Genomic DNA, 17,889 nt, shown 5'->3' with positions numbered 1-17,889 from the left:
ATCAGTGACATCACTGATGACATCACTGATGACATCACTGATGACATCTCAAATGACATCACTGATGACATCACTGATGACAACATCCAGTGACTGTATGTTTCTGAAAAGTCAAAATATGTCTTACATATTGAAGAATGAGTGGATGTACAAGTGTCTGGATGAAGGATTTAGTAGGTGCATGACTGACTGTATGAGTGAGTGATTAAATGTGTCTCACTGAGTGCATGGGTTAGTGACTAAACTGTCTTAATTTGTGCATCATTATGTCTGTTGTTCTGTAAACTGCTGCATGTGTTGATCAGTAGCTTTATGATTAAGTATATGGGTTATTGATTGGTTGCCCAAGTATTTGTATGGGAGAGTGAGTGTGTGTGTGGGTGGCTGTGAGGTGTGTGACTATGTGCATAGAAGTGTGAGCAGTTGATTCACTAGATGTATGGGTTCAAAAGTGCATGTGGAAACAGCTGTATGGGCGGTTGACTGTCTGCATTAGTGTATTGGTGAGTGAATGGATATCTCAGTGTTACATGTCAAAGTAAGTACATATGTAAAACACAGTCCATGTAAGAGTTGACATATATAAATAACCGTGCATAAGAGCCAGTGAATGTGTGAGTGGCTGTATGGATCATTGTGAACTTGTATCAGGGATTGTATAAGAGAGTAAATATGTGTTAGTATAGGTTTGAATAAGTAAGGTGTGTATAACTGTATAGTTGAGGAATGGAAGTGTGATTGATTCTTTGCATGACTGACTAGGTGTGTGAGTAACTCCATGGATGAGTGACAGTCTGTGAGCGTCTATTTACTCTGAGTGTATCTAAGATTATATTAGAGTCTGAAGAGGTTCACCGTATTATCACATGAATGATGTCATCAGTGATGTGATCAGTAAGGGCAAATGAGATGTCATCAGTGATGTCATCAGTGATGTCATTTGAGATGTCATCAGTGATGTCATCAGTGATGTCACTGATCATGTCATGAATGATGTAATATGTGACATGATCAGCAGTGGATTGCGGGTGCGCGATATATAGTTAGTGCAACTAACTATATATAAAATTTCAATGGTTTTGTGTGAGTAAAATAAGGTTTTGTAAATGCTAATTCCTAACTATATATGGTCTATAACCTATGGTTTTTTCAGTGAATTTTCAAGGTTTTGTAAATGCTAATTCCTAACTATATATGGTCTATAACCTATGGTTTTTTCAGTGAATATATATATATATATATATATATATAGTCTTTATATATATTCACATGTACATATGTATTTGATTGTGGGTCTCCCTCCTAATTATATATTATACATATATGTATATGTCTGTATATAAAATCTAGCTATTTATTATATGCACACATATGCATATACCTCTATATAACTATACAGTGATGGGTTACTTTATTGTGCACTGTTATTTGGGGATGTATCCAAATATTTGAGCTGGAAACACAACCTATTTTCCTTATTTTTGGGTGCAGAATAAATATAAACCCTTATGTATTATTACCCAGCCCTTAATGGGGGTAATTTTAAAGGGAAATGTGTATGGCCCTATGTACTTGTCTATATGTAGGCCTAGTCCATGTTTTTTTGGGCATGTGCCAAACCTGCATTGTCCTTGAGCCAGTGTACCTGGTTTTCCTGGTATAAGCAGGTTAGCATACAATATTAACCTACCATCGCAACTTTAGAGTTTGTAGAGGCTCAGTAGGTAATGCTGCAATACTGCGCGTATTTTTACCTTGAAGTGCGATGTTCCTCTGTTACGTTGTATGTTGCAATGCTATGCCGCAAGTTTAATACATTTGTTGAAGTTACTGCAGTTACTGGTAAAAATTGACATAGTACATGTAATAGTGTGTTATTTTGGGCTATACGTTGTTTACCTTGTGTGTGTCATGTGTTAAATAGAATCAGCTGTTAATAAATATTTAGCGATGCATTGAATAATAAGTTGCTTGCCTAAATATTGTACTTGTTTTTACCTTTGTTTGTTTATTACATATGTCAAATGGTTGTAAGGAAGTTGCTTTACTTTTAAGTGCGTGTTTGAGGCAGCAGCAAAGACTAGTTGTGATCTGTTCTGTTGAAAAGTGGGTTATTGGTAAGGGCAAATGTAGGTCTGTCACTTGCAATAAGGCCACTAACACATGATAAGACTAAGCATAGGTCTTAGAAAATTATTCCTATGCTCAACCCTGGGTAATTTGACTGCGAACAGACTGGCTTAACTTGAAAGACAGGTATGTAAAGCATTTAAAAACACAATTTCAGTAAATAATTAAGACACAACACATAATAAAAATCCAACACCAATTCATAAAAATAGGAAATATGTTTATCTTTTTTTTTTTTACTTTTTATTGAACCAGACATAACATAAACAAATAAATCATCAGGTGAGCGAATCTCAAGGACATGAGAAGGGCATTACTGTCAATCATACAAATAATCATTACAGTATATATAATAATTGGGATCACGGGGAATCTGGCGCTGCTTCATCTCTCAGTGTCGAAGGGGCGCACATATGTCACCCCGGTGGCTATTCCAAACCCCCAAATCTTCCCCCATTTCTCGGGACAGCCCCTGGCCACATATACCGCCCTCTCCAGAAACATGCACCAGTCCAGATCTTGACACCACTTGGCAGGCTGGGGTGGCTGACTGGCTCCCCACAACTGAGCGATGTTACGTTTCGCCACCCTACACGCCAAAGCCACCCATTGTTTCTGATAACCGTTTAAATCAGTGTGTTCCCACACATTTAAAATACATCTACAGGCTTCCGATCAAAGCTCCATCCCCAGCACCTCTCCCATAATATCATGCACCTTCATCCAGTAGGTTTTTATCTCATCACAATGCCATAAAATGTGTATGAACGTGTCCACTTCACCACACCCTCTCCTGCAATCTCCACTAGTGACCCTTCCCATATTAACCAGCCTTGGCCCAGTAAAGTAAGATCTGTGTAGGATTTTAAGTTGCATCAACCTGAACCTCATCTGGATAGCCTCTACTCTCGGGGAAGAGACTGCCTCTGTTCAATCCTCATCGCCAAGTTCCAATCCCGTCTGCAACCCACTCATCTTTGATACTACCCAGCGGGCTATCCATATTATTAATTAGTTTCTTGTAGATCAGTGAGAAAGTCTTGTCAGGGAGGTACCCGTCCAATAGTCGGTCCTCAAGGGGGGAGGCATCCAGATGCTCAGTATCAGACGGCACATGAGTAAGCAGGGCGTGTCTAATCTGGCGGTATTGAAAGTGTTCATTGGTATGTAGGCTATACTGTTGTTGAAGGGACTCGAAAGTCTGTACATCGTCCCTCCCCCACACATCCTTAATTTGACTGATACCGATGTGGTCCCATTTGTCAAACCCCTTAGTAGGCAACAGGCTCCCAAGCCTCTCCGAGTTAAACAGGGGAGTAGCCATAGTTAATTTCCCTTCCCATCCCAAACCTCTGTTGGCCGCATGCCAGACGTGCGCCGCATGCGCTGTCGGACTCGAAAGAGCAAATCTCCCCGGTCCGGCATATAGAGCTCTGGCTATGTCTCCACCTGGGGAGAGTCCTCTATCCATAGCAAAATCAGGATCTCCAGGCGAGCCATAGATCACGTGATTCACTGCGGCGAGATGAGTGGCCCAATAATATTTTTTCAAGTCCGGCAGCCCAATTCCACCATCATACCAGTGAAGTGTGAGTTTGACAAAGGCTTTACGAGCCCTGCCGTCCCACAGAAGCTGCCGCTGGAGCGCTTCAATCTCCCGTAAATAAGCCGCAGGCACAGGGTCCATGGAGTTCTGAAGTATATACAAAAACCGGGGCAGAGCCAACATTTTAAACAGAACCGCCCTACCAAGTAACGACAATGGGAGGGCCCTCCATCGTTCCACGTCCCTTCTAAGCTGACTCAGGGGAGGCACCAAGTTGTTGTTGTATCTCACCTTTGGATCCAACGTTATATAGATCCCTAGATATTTAAAACCCACCTGTTCTATACTAATAGGGCATGCCTCGGGGACGACCGGTGGGTCACCGGATATGACAAATAAAACAGATTTCGTCCAATTTATGGCAAATTCAGAATATCTGCCGAGGATCGCTAGAACATCTAGGAAGTTGCTCAAGGACACTCTGGGTTTTGTTAAATATAACAAAATATCATCTGCGTAAAGCGAGATTTTATCTTCCCAGTCCAACGTCCACCGCAGCCCGCATATTGACCGGTCCCATCGGACCCATGACGCGAGCAGCTCCAGTGCTAGCACAAAAAGGAGTGGGGACACTGGACATCCCTGCCTCGTGCCCCTTCCAAGAACAAAGTTGGCTGATTTGCAGTTATTTACAATCACTCTGGCCAGGGGAGCGGCATACAACAATCTGACCCATCCAATAAACTCAGGGCCAAAGCCCAACTGACTCAAAACGGCAAAGTGGTAAGCCCACTCAACTCGATCAAAGGCCATGGTGGCATCCAGGGACACCAAGACTGATGGTTCTAATATCTTCGAAGAACCTCCCAATATTCCATGGAGTCTACGCAAATTCAGGGCTGTATTTCGACGTGGCATAAAGCCAGACTGATCGGGGTGTATCAGAGCAGTGATGACCTTAACTAATCTAGTGGCAAGCAACTTTGCCAGTATCTTGGGTTCCGCATTAAGAAGCGAGATAGGCCGATATGAGGAAGGGGACGTCTGGACCCTGCCCAATTTATAATTAATGACAATATTCGCCACCCGTTGATCATAAGGCAATTCTTCCAAGTCCCTACTCTCTAGGAACATGGCACTCAAATGAGGAGCAATTGTGTTAGTGTTCAGTTTATATAGTTCTATAGGCAGTTCGTTAGGGTCAGTCGCCTTCCCGGACTGGATACCCCTAATAGCTTGTGCAATTTCATCATCTGTAATGGGTGACTCCAAGAATCCCCTATGTTCTTCTGTCAGGCTGGGCATCGCAATATCTCTGATCATCTCTCCATTTTCTATTTCGGTAAAGCCATTTGGCGATGCATACACCTCCTTATAATATTCAGAAAAGGTATCTGCCACTGCCTGTGGATCTGCAACTTTATCAGGTCACGACCCCTCCAACTCCGGCACCAGACGAGAGGCACGCTCTCCACGCTCGAGCCAAGCAATCAATTTACCGGCCTTATCGCCATGCTCATATATTCGGCTTTGCACCTCGTTATTTTGTGCAATTGCTCACTCCCTAGAAATAAGAAGAAGGGGTCCCAGTAGAGAGGACGTAAGAATGAAAGAAATTCAAGACAAAGTAGAAAATAAATACATCTATAATGTTTTATTCACATTATAGGGAGGAAGATTGTCAAAACCAAATGTACAATACAAAATCGTATCAGTGCCCCAAGGGGGGTAGGGGGGACGTGCAAACGTGAGGGTAGTGTGAGGAAGGAATTAGTGACCATAAAAACAAGTATTATTCAGACATTCTCATAAGTTAAATGTCAATTCGACAACGTAGTAGACAACAAATCAGATTAACAGTTCGAGATACACATGCCCCTAAGTCCGTACTATACACAATTTGGGGTAGGAGGAGGCTGTGTGGGAGTTTCTCAACTCCCACACAGCCTCCTCCTACCCCCTACCCACACGTCCCCCCTACCCCCCTTGGGGCACTGATACGATTTTGTATTGTACATTTGGTTTTGACAATCTTCCTCCCTATAATGTGAATAAAACATTATAGATGTATTTATTTTCTACTTTGTCTTGAATTTCTTTCATTCTTACGTCCTCTCTACTGGGACCCCTTCTTCTTAACGCTAAACACCCATGTCCCAGTGACTTTCTTGGGTCAACCCTTTTTCTCATAACACACTCCCTAGAAAGGCCTTTATATTCATCTTGTTTCAGTTTTAACAAATGCATGTCTTCCCGAGTCTCCCTGTCTGTCACCTTTCTCTCCAAGACTACCACTTCTGCCTCCACCTTAACCACTTTGGTTTGGTGCCTCCTCTTTTTCCCCACAATCAAAGAATGGACCGCTCCCCGTAACACCACCTTGTATGCCTCCCTAAGGGACTGTGCTGAGTCAACTGTACCTAGGTTATCCTGAAAAAAATGTTCCAATACCTGGTGCACCTCCTTTTTGGTGGCAGGGTCTCTCAAAAGCCAGACATTGATCGGTGTGATTCTACCCACTGCAGGCTGTCCCACCTCAAGTTGCAGCCACACCGGGGAATGGTCAGAAATGCCCCTCCCCAGGTGCCCCACCTCTCTAATGGTACGCGCCATGGGCGCCGGGACCAAAATATAATCCAATCTAGACATACTATTGTGTGCGGCCGAAACGTGGGTGAAGCCTTACTGAGTTAGGTTACGGAGTCTCCAGCAATCTACCAGCCCCAAAGATTCAAGAAAGTCAGGGAGCCACCCCTGTGCCGCCACCCGCGCCCGTGGAGGAAATCTATCAACGGCACAATCCAACACGGCATTAAAGTCAACCCCCAGAACAAGAAGACCCAAAGGCAGAGTGAGGAAAATGGAGGTCAAATCTTTAAAGGTGTCAGCCTGAAGGCCCGGTGGTATGTAGATAGATAAAAAGGTTGCTGTCCGACCCCCCAGTCCTCCCGATATGCCAACATATCTGCCCCTAACATCATAGCATATGTTATACCCTTGTTCCTCAGTTTCCTCTTTACTGCCATGAAGCTTTGTCTTTGTTTTTACACTGTTTGATTGAAACCGGGTACAAGGTGAGAATAGCATTCTCGAATTTTAGTGGAGCCCCGGTCCTCGCCGCCTAAAGGATCACATCTCTGTCCCGAAAGTTCAGAACTCTAGCAATCATAGGACGGGGAGGAGCCCCCAGCTTAGGCTTACCTCCCGGAACTCTGTGGATCTGCTTAACCATGAAGTAGTTACTTAACCCTTAGGTTGCAGGTGGTTAAGAATAAGGTTTTCCACAAATAAATCTGGAGTTTGCCCTTCCGGCACCCCCAGTATACGAACGTTGTTGCGCCGTGCCCTTCCTTCAAAATCTTCAAACTTACGATCGGTGAGAACCCTTGAGGCTTTAAGATCTCGCACCTCTTGCTGCAACAGGTTCACATCGTCGAATAGGCTAGCTGTCTTGACTTCCAGCGATTTGACTTTTTCACTCACCTTTGTGAGGTCGGCTCTGATTAACCCTATCTCTATTGTCACGGTATCAAGCTTATTGTCTAGAACCTCGATTTTCTGGCCCAGAGAAGACTGAACCCCGGTGATGGCCACCATGAGGTCTGCCAGCGATGGCTCAGTGCCCGTAGGAGCCTTCTCCGTCCCCCCGGCAGGGCCCCTCTTCGGATCCAACGGGGACCCTTTAGGTAAAGTGTAGCGGTCCAATTTATTAGTCTGGATATTTCTGGAACCTCTAGGGGGCTTAGGCTGGGTTTTATCCTGTTCCGCTCACGCCGCCATTTTGGCTCCTGATAGTACGCACGTCGTTTTCAACGCAGTCGTTGAGGTCGCTGTACACCACTCATTCAGAATGTCCGACACGGTGAGGGTCGATTACAGATGTTGCACGTAGAGTCCAACCGGCCAAATTCAGTCAAAAATCAGGATCACTTCCTTTAGTTTACACAGCACCCAGAGGCATGCATTGTTGTCAAGGGCCGCACCTCCTCCTCTTTTTACTCTCTGCAGTTATGAGATATACAACAATGAAGGTGTCACACCTCACGCACCACCCAGTCAGAACAAATGCACCAGCCGGCCGCCGCTCATATCCTCCAAGCTATTCTTTATCCGGCAACACACAGCACTCCACAACAATGTGACCGAGGGTGCAGAGGCCTCCAAAAAAAAGATGCATCACGTGAGGTTCCGGTCTTCAATGGAAGTAGGCCGCAATATTCGCGACGGCATAGCTCCTCCATCCAAGCTCGGAGACGGTTCGATCGACCCTCGGCGGCCGTCGCTATTATTCCCTCACCGGAGGGTCTGTGCAGGGCTCAGGATTGGTAGCAGGATAGCGGAGCAAGCGAGAGGGGCCGGCAGAGCCGGGTCCCTAAGCGGCCATCTTGGTGGCCGCCGTAACTCCTCCCCCAATATGTTTATCTTTTAAATGACACCAAAACAACAAAAATTCAATGTAGGGAATCGGAGATATGAATTTTCAAAGATTTTATAAAATATAGCACTCATAAGATTATAGTACTATATTGTGATACCTGCTCGCGATAGACCGGGGCAAAGTCAAAGTTTCAGGCCAGGCGCGATGGAGCCCTGAGCGGCTACAGCCACCGGCAGGTCCCAGTCTCAGTTTCTACCTTCACACTTAGAAACTTTTCTGGAGCTTTTTCTCTCGAGGCCCCTTCAAGCTCCCAGCCAGTCCGGATTCGGTGAGGGTTCACCAGCTTGACTTGTGATGAGGTCCCGGTGAACTTCCCTGGAGCGAACTTAGAAAATATTTCAAATTTGCTTCAGCGGGGCAACCCAAGAAACCAGGCCCACACGCGATGGAAGGCAGGCGGCTTGGCTCTCGCTGTTGCTCCCGGTCGACTTTTCTACAAGCGTACTTAGAAACATTTCTGGAGCTTTTTCTCATGGGGTCTCTTGATGCTCCTCATGTAGCTGAATCTGGTGAGGGTTCGCAGGCTTCAGATTTTCTCTAGTCCCGGTCAATCTCTGGAAGTTAGAGCTATGGAGCTTATAGCGGAACGAACCTGGGTAGCTTGGCCGGCTCGCGGTTGAAGGCAGGCGGCCTGGCTGGCCAGGTTGAGTCGGTCCCTCTATGGAGTTTTTTTCCAAACTTGGTCCAAACTACTTCCTGAAGTTCCTCAAGGGGTCACACAGTGTCTCAAACTAACTCCAAGGGTCTAGAAGCTCCAAGATGGTCCTTGAAAGTTAAGGACTTCAGTTCCCACAATCCATTGGTACAACACCCTTACAAATCCACTGATGGGTCTCCAAGGTGTAGATTTAGTTGGTGATGTTCCAGTTGAGCTTGTTTTAACCTGTAGCTTTCAGGGAGTCCACTCTTTAGTTCTTTTCCAGCAAGATAATCCACTGGGCTGTAGTTTCAGATGGTGCAGTCTTCAGAGGTCAGACCTTAGAATTAGATGCACAGCAAAATCTTCTCAGCAGGGCACTTCTTGCTTCATTCAGTTTCAAGCAACAGATCTAGAGGGCTCTGCCCCTCACAGATATATATTCCAAGTTCTCTGGGTCATGCAGGAGGACACTTCTGACCAATGAGAGCAGGGTAACTCCTCAAGGTGATGACCACATCCTGTAAAGTGTGGCATTCTTTTGTCCCAGAGTGCATCACATCTTCCAAATCCATAATGGCTTATTTTCCAGCAGAGTCAAGACCTGGCTAAACACACCCCCGGGGTGGCTTATTTCCTTAGACTCTCCCACTACCATCTGCACATACCTTCCTTAAGCCTAGCCCTGACTCTGTGTCACGAGTGTAAAAGTGTAACTGACACCCAGGCCTCCCTGTGCCTTTAAAGAGCATGGTTTACGACTCCACCGCCTGGCCTGGCATTCCTATGGACCAGCACACAGCCCTCCCAGCAGAGTTGGTAATCCCAATGGCTCTTTATAACCTCTTCAAAGCAGCCTGGCTAATCCACTTAACTCTGACCAATCAGGGCAGACCACTGGAAGGCTGAAATTGGACTCACAAACAAGAAAGTCTTATAACTACTTGTATGTACACTTTAGGAGAGATTCAACAGTATAATATTGTTGGATTTACTACTAACATTCTGGGAAGTCTTGAATGTTCTGGCTAGTCTTCTCCTATCAATAGTTATTAATCAATAAGGGGCATATTATCAAGGCGATGCTATGAAATTATTGGCGTTTTTGTGTCCGTTTTCGGGCAAAAAGGGGCGATAATTTCATTGCCTTATCAGCAAAGACATGCTATCGCGTGTTTTACTGACTTAGCACCAGTCACAACAATGCCCAGCTCTCTAATGAGATGCAAAGTGAGCGTTCCTCCTCGAAATAACTGGAGAAATGTAGCTAACCGACATTTCTCCAATTATTAAGCTGCACGCTAACAGACAGAGCAATAAGAAAAGTAGCACTAACTACGGTTATTGCTACTTTCCTTTCACCTGCTTGTGATCTGACTTAGCCATGTAATCCAATAGGAGGTGGATTACATGGCTAAGAACAACCTGCCCTATCAGCAATGTACCGCTGGTTGCAGTGTAATTATCGCTGGATTTCCACTACTAACAAGGCTGAGACATTAGTTTTTTCATCTGAAGAAGCAGCTGGAATTTATGATTTGATTCAAGAAGCTAAAACATTCAGTCCTCAGGTCAACATGGTCGCACAGCTCTTAAAACAACTTGAATATGTTAGCAGAAAGGAAATAAACCAGAGATTACATGCCACAACGCTGATCCACTATCACAAAAATAAGTGAATCCAAAGGTCTAAGAATAGCACTATAACCTATGCTTTGTTGAAATAATAAAGCCTTTGTTGAAAAATGGTACCAAATTCTGAATAAGTGTTCTTTGGACCTCATCCTATTAATTGTGGAGGAATTGTCAAACATCTTGAAGAGTTTGGAAGAGGAGTTGTTTAACATTAAAGTAGAACTGGATAAACATGGGGATTTGCAAGACACATTGGATGAAACCAAAAAAAATTAGATAAATACGAAAAGAAATGAATGAGAGAAAAATCAAGAAATATCGTAGGGATACTATCGATTATAAACTTGAGGAGGTTTATACTTGGGTGGAAGTCTATAGTCAAAGAAAATGGCAACAGAAAACACAAATAAGCTCATCTCAAGAAAGTATGGTCTCAGAATCAGATGTTGCACTGAACAGGCCACCAATGAACTTGGGAGAAAGCACATCCACACAAGTCATGAGTGCGCAAGCACCAAAAGGAACAGAGGTGTCTTTTTTGTCCACAAGTCCAGCAGCCAACAATGCACCAAATTCAGAAAAACCCGCAGGGGCAAAAGACACAAACCCAGACAATCAAGAGATGTCTGAGGAGCGCCACAAAAACGACTTAGTGATCAACATATCAAACGTCAATTTGACAAAGGATCAAATACAAGTATTGAATAAAGGAACATTGTTTGTTCCCACGTATAGCAGCAACATCACTGAAACAGAAATCTCCATTTTCAAATTTTTACGCACTTGGAGGCTTAAATATTTTTAGTATTTTGCCTACTTCAACAGATCAAACATCAGGACATGAGTATGTGGAGTTTAAAAAAAGAGTGCATTTTGCGCACCATCTTCACATAAAACAATCAGCATCTTTGAATGTCTAGTAAAAACAGATTCCAATAAAATTAGATTTGGCAAACCAAAAAAAACAACTGTACAAAAAAGGAATGGAATATTCTTTGAGATATGACAAAATCCTCAACTTACTTTCCAAAAGGCAGATTAGGGTGGCACATTGGTAGTCATGAACACGGAATTCTATCAAAATAGCATGTCTACCCATGTACCAGATCAATGAGTATATATGAATCTCGAGAAAGACCCGAATATGGAATTTCAAAAGATCCTTAGACAAATTCTTGATCAAACCCTAGAGATGGGCAGAATCAGTACAAAGACGTATCAGTTCTTGGACAGTGAATATCCACAACGCCCCCAGTTCTACATGTTACCTAAAGTTCATAAAAATCTATTTACACCTCCGTTCAGACCCATAGTGTCAGCGTGTGGATCTTTGTCGGATCCGATTGGTCGGTTCCTGGATTATTTTTTTCAGCCAATGGTACAGAACTGGATAATGTATATTAAGGACACAACCAAAAATATAGTTGGAAGGTTCCCCTGGTTCTATTCACAGGGAGGGGAGCAAGTACAGTGACAGCCGCGTCGACCTTTGTTTTTTGACTGTTTTATGGTTATGGAAATTGCTTTTTTATAATGAAATGTATTGTTTTTAAACTTATGTTTTTAATTTAGAGTGTAACCCTTAACAGGGAGGTACCTAAATAAATTGCACTATATTTTTATATATACCTTAGTTCATTCTTGTTTCTTGTACTGAATTGTGTCACCCATTGGTACTAATGTTAGATGTACTTTGCATAAATTCCAATTAGGAACTCGTCCCCCCGCCTCCACACATCACACAGTCCTTACACATAGTAAATACATTGGTCTTACTGAATGACCAAGAACAAACCACAGGGTTTCATTATTTTTTCACTATTAAGGACACAACCTCTTTTTTAAATTTCCTTGAATCATTACCGAAAGAAGACATGACAAAATGGTGGCTATGTAATGTGGATGTAACCTCCTTATACACCTCGATTCCACACAACGAGGGGCTTGAAGCAATAGAAATGTTCTTACTAAATAATGAATGTACAGGAGCCAATAAGATTTTTCTTTTGGAATTAATGCATTTCGCATTATATCATAGCTATTTTCAATGGGAGGGTAACTTCTATGCTCAATGTAATGGTACTTCAATGGGCTTTGCTGGAGCACCAGCCTATGCAAATATGTTTAGGTCTAAATTTGAGTATCATCATATCCTTCAGGAAGCAACATGGAGCAACAACTTCGTGATGTTCAAAAGATATATAGATTACATTTTCATAATTTGGAAAGGTGAAGAGAAGGCATTAGTTGAAAATATTAGATGTCTAAATGAATGCCATCAACATATTAAATTCACTCACACGATGAATGAAAAAAGTATTGCCTTTTTGGATGTTTTAATACAAATTGAAGGAAATAAAGTCAAAACCAATGTACACATAAAACCCACGGATCAGAATAACTGTATTCATTTTAAAAGCTTCCACCAACAGGCACCTAAAAGACATCTGCCATTCTCACAGTTTTAAGGTTGAAAAGAATCACAAATACAGAAGAAGAAGCCATGGAAACCATAAAAACCTTTTCTGATCGATTTACACAGAGAGGATATCCTAAAACACTGATTAGTGAATCAATTGATAAAGTACGGCACATGGAAAGATTAACTCTTCTTGAACACAAGACTAAAGTCGATGAAAATGTCAATATATGTATTATGGAACAGTCTACTGAGGCTAACAAAATAAAAAACACTGTGAAAAACCATTGGCACTTGATTGAGGATGAAATCGATTCAAGATGCATCACCAAGTACAAAATGATATTTTTGTTTCAAAGCTCAAAGAACTTAAAGGAATTACTATCGAAGAAGGCCACGAAAGAACCATCCATTCAATTTAAAGGCAGGCAAATTTGTGGGAACTGCACGCATTGCAGCAATGTAATGAAAGGCAATGAACTAACACATCCTTCAAAGGGTTACAAAATTGATCTAAAACACACAAGTACTTGTGATACTAAAAATGTGGTATATGGCATTAAGTGCCCTTTTGGTAAAATCTATGTAGGAATCACTGAAAGGAAAATTAAAATACGAATAACTGAACACAAAAGTAATATAAAACTGAAGAACGAAAAATCGTCAGTAGCCATGCATTGGTTGGAAACAGGACATAAAGTGTCACAATTAAGATTCACCATATTAGAATCTTTGAAAATCAGTCCAGGAATTGATCCGCATAAACAGCTACTGAGATCTGAATTTCTCTGGATCAAAATTTTTTATTCTACACAACCCTTCGGGTTGAACGACCGGATTGAACTAGCATGTTTTCTTTGAATGTTTTCTTTGAATGTTTAATTTTGTTTGTGTACATTTGGTGCAGATCATGTCATATGAGAGATTGATATTGCAGCATTTTACAGGAATGAAGTCTTAACTATATTATATAAGATCATGTTGTGTCCATAACCCATTACGTTTTTACACACATGCTGTATAGTACTTGTAGGCGATGAACCATGTCTTTTTTAATTTACTTAAACTCGTTTTTTTGGCTTTTCAACTTTAATCTGTGTGCTTACGAGCAGTGTAATCGTCCCCTTTAAACACACCACGGTGATCTGACACGTGACACCGTCACGTTGCATATCACGCTGAGTGAAGCGTAGACAGGAAGAGTGTTTGAATTTTTCTGAGCGAGCGGATTCCGTTATGGATCCCGAGTCCATTAAATGCGTTAACTTACTTGTTCTTTCGAGTTTAAACACGGATGTAGCAGCAGAGGTAGAAATTATGACTAACTCTTGACATAGAGTTCACTCTTTAAACCACGTTGAACGCGAGCGTAAAAGACATTAATATTTAAACGTGTAATCGGAACAGACTGTTTCAGCAGGATGGAGTAGTGATTTTGTTTTCAAAAGCAAGTCAGTCCCGCTTTCACCATCTTAAAACAGACAAACACTGTTCATTGGGGTTAAGAGTAAGCGGATGTGCATGTATACTAGCATTTTTGAGAAAGGGAAATCTTCCTAATATCAAGAACAGAGATTGCGATATGCATGATTGTCTATACTTATGAGCATGATGATATAGTTAAAGTTTTAATTTTACATCTTTACTTAGTGTAGATTGGATATTGATTATGTATGACCATATGCAAATTAACTTTGAAAGTGACATGACAGCATAACCTGTAATATATGTATACTATTTATTTAGAAACTTGTTTATCATTTTTTAGACCCCTGAGGACGGGTCCTTGGAGCGACCCGAAATGCATTGGGTGGTTGAATTTATGGATTGCAATTACAATATGATGTAATAATGTTCAGTGAATTGGAGTTTACTGAAGCAATTGAATAATTCTAAAAATAAAGAAGAGATGAATCATTGATAAGATGGTCTATGATCGTTATTGAAGTAAACAGTGTTTTAAATACAGATAAGGAACCGTAGTAGTTCCCTGAAACAAGTGCGGACATTCTCCAGGGAAGGGCCTACCTGACCAGATCATCACTTTATTCATAGCTCTGGTAACAGCCCACAAACAACCTGTGTTGTTGCTGGGGCCTCATGCCTGCGTGTCTGCCGGTTTTCAGAGAGCCTTCGAGAAATGCACTTCCTGGAGATAAGCAAAAGTTTTATGGGGTCCTTTTGTTCGACCCGAAAAAAAAATGTTGTGTCCGCTTTTGAAGTCGAGTGTGGGGCGGGGTTTTTGACCCTTCCGTTTGCCTAGAAACCCTTTGCAGACCTGAGCTGAATCAGGTGCCGCATTAGAAGTATTGTGCCCAGATATTTACTGTTTGTGATTAACACAAGGTTTGCTCTGCCGTGAATCCTAATAATATCTGATGGCTTATTGCATGTTTTCTATATTGATATCAGAAAAAAATTTGGGGAGTTAACCCTCCAGTGTAGGCCTGAATATTGTTCAGCATCTCAAATAGAGGAAAACAGTTTTTCTTTGTTTCCTTTACCCCCTGTAATGCTAGTGCACATATTTGAGCCTTAGACAGTTTAGGAACAGACAAGATTTGGGAATAATTTGTTCCTAGAATTGTTGTGCGCTGTGCTTTTTGGAAGAGGCACTGTTGTGCGTATCAAATTTAGTACAACAACTATGAAAGTAGGTTTGGAATAACTAAAAAAACACACAAGTAGTGTATAAATAGTACATGCATACATTGCCAGAGGCACAGCATGGTAGAGGTTTTGTGCGTTCACGTGGTACAAAACTTTGAAAATACGTTTAAAATAACTTAAAGAACGCGCACGTAGTATATGAACAGCACATTGATAAATTGCCTTAGGCGCTGCATGGTAGATGTGTTGTATTCTTCCGACCTTGTAATGTAAAAAAGCGGCAACAGTGCTGCTTAACTTCAAGTTTTCTTGCTAGCATCTGGGGCAATTCTTCTGTACTTTGCTCATATATTAAATATAAAGGAGCACATTCTTACCTTGTTTTCTAATGAAGCATCAGCTCCTCACAGACTTCCCCCCACCTCTCCTAAAAAAGCATTTGCAATGCAACAGTCTCGCCTTTGCAAAAGTTAGAACTATTGGCATTGTAAATGACAAAATTGTTATTTATGTGTTGGTTTTGAAAACAGATAAATAAATGGCATTGTCATTTACAATGCCAATAGCTTAATCTCTCGCAAATGTGAGACCTATTGCATTTGCACCTCCACGGAGCCACACACACACACACACACACACACACACAGCCACATACACACACGCAGCCACATACACACACACAGCCACACACAGACACACGCAGCCACACGCAGCCACACACACACACACAGCCACACACACACACACACACACACACAGAGCAACACGCACAGCCATACACACACACACAGCCACACACACACACACACAGAGCAACACACACAGCCACAGAGAGCCACACACACACACAGAGCCACACACACAGAGTCACACACACACACAGCCCCACACACACAGAGCCCAACACACACAGAGCCACACACACACACAGAGCAACACACACAGCCACACACACAGCCATACACACACACAGAGCCACACACACAGAGCCACACACACAGAGCCACACACACACACAGAGCCACACACACACACATCCACACACATATACACAGAGCCACACAGATATACACAGAGCCACACACACACACAGCGCCACACACACAGAGCCACACACACAGAGAGCCACACACACACACACACAGCCACACAAACAGAGCCACACACACAGAGCCATACACATAGAGCCACACACACACAGAGCCACACACATATACACAGAGCCACACACCCACACACAGAGCCACACACACACACAGTGCCACACACACACACAGAGCCACACACACACAGAGCCTCACAGAGCCACACACACACACAGAGCCACACACACAGAGAGCCACACACACACACACAGAGCCACACACACAGAGCCACACACACACAGAGCCACATATACACACAATCAGCCACACACACACACAGAGCCACACACACAGCCACACAGAGGCACACACACACAGAGCCCCACACATATTCACAGAGCCACACACACAGAACCACACACACACAGAGCCAAACACACAGAGCCACACACACACACGGAGCCACACACATATACACAGAGCCACACACACACACAGAGCCACACACACACACACACACAGATCCCCACACACACACAGAGCCACACACACGCACACAGAGCCACACACATATACACAGAGCCACACACGTATACACAGAGCCACACACATATACACAGAGCCACACACATATACACAGAGCCACACACATACACAGAGCGCCACACACACAGAGCCACACACACACACAGCACCACACACATAATGAAATAATACTTTTAAAAAATGTGCTGCCTTTTACAGCATACTTTGCTTATTCATTCCGCATTTTGTAGTCAACCTTGCCAGGGAATTTGGTACTCTCCTGCCGCATTATTCCCATGGTCCCGATTATACTAAATGGAAGACAAACACTGGAGGATGAGTACTCCACGCACACATACGCCCGTCAGACAAATCGTAAGGCATCAAAGGATAAAACTGGAAGGTTAACAGTCTGAATAACCCAAAACTGCAAAGTGAGCATGGGGCATTCTCCCCGTCTCCTACTACAGTGACGCCAGTGAGCGGCAGGCTCCCAAGTGGTAATTCTCATCCATATCCACATGGTACACATGCATTAACACCTCGATTCCATGCACTCTGAGAAAAATTAAAACACCAGTATCCACGCCACCAGCATTAACACAGGACCACTGTTTTAAACCTTGAACAATATATTATTCAGGAGTAAGAACGTATTTATTGCTCTCATACCTGCCCAGGTCACTGACTCCAAACCGCTCTGGGTAGCAGGCTAAAAGCCTTACTCACTGCGTGAACAGGTGACGTCACTGGACGACCGGGCTCGCGTTGCTCGTTTGCCATATTGGATAGGAAATACGAGCTTCCTTACAGTGTTTGGACAATCGCTGGGTGCCATTTTGGAATGGGAAAACGAGTGTCACA

The sequence above is a fragment of the Lissotriton vulgaris genome, chromosome 1_1 (assembly GCF_964263255.1).
Source record: "Lissotriton vulgaris chromosome 1_1, aLisVul1.2, whole genome shotgun sequence".
Taxonomy (NCBI): Eukaryota; Metazoa; Chordata; class Amphibia; order Caudata; family Salamandridae; genus Lissotriton; species Lissotriton vulgaris.
This window is presented reverse-complemented; position numbering follows the sequence as displayed.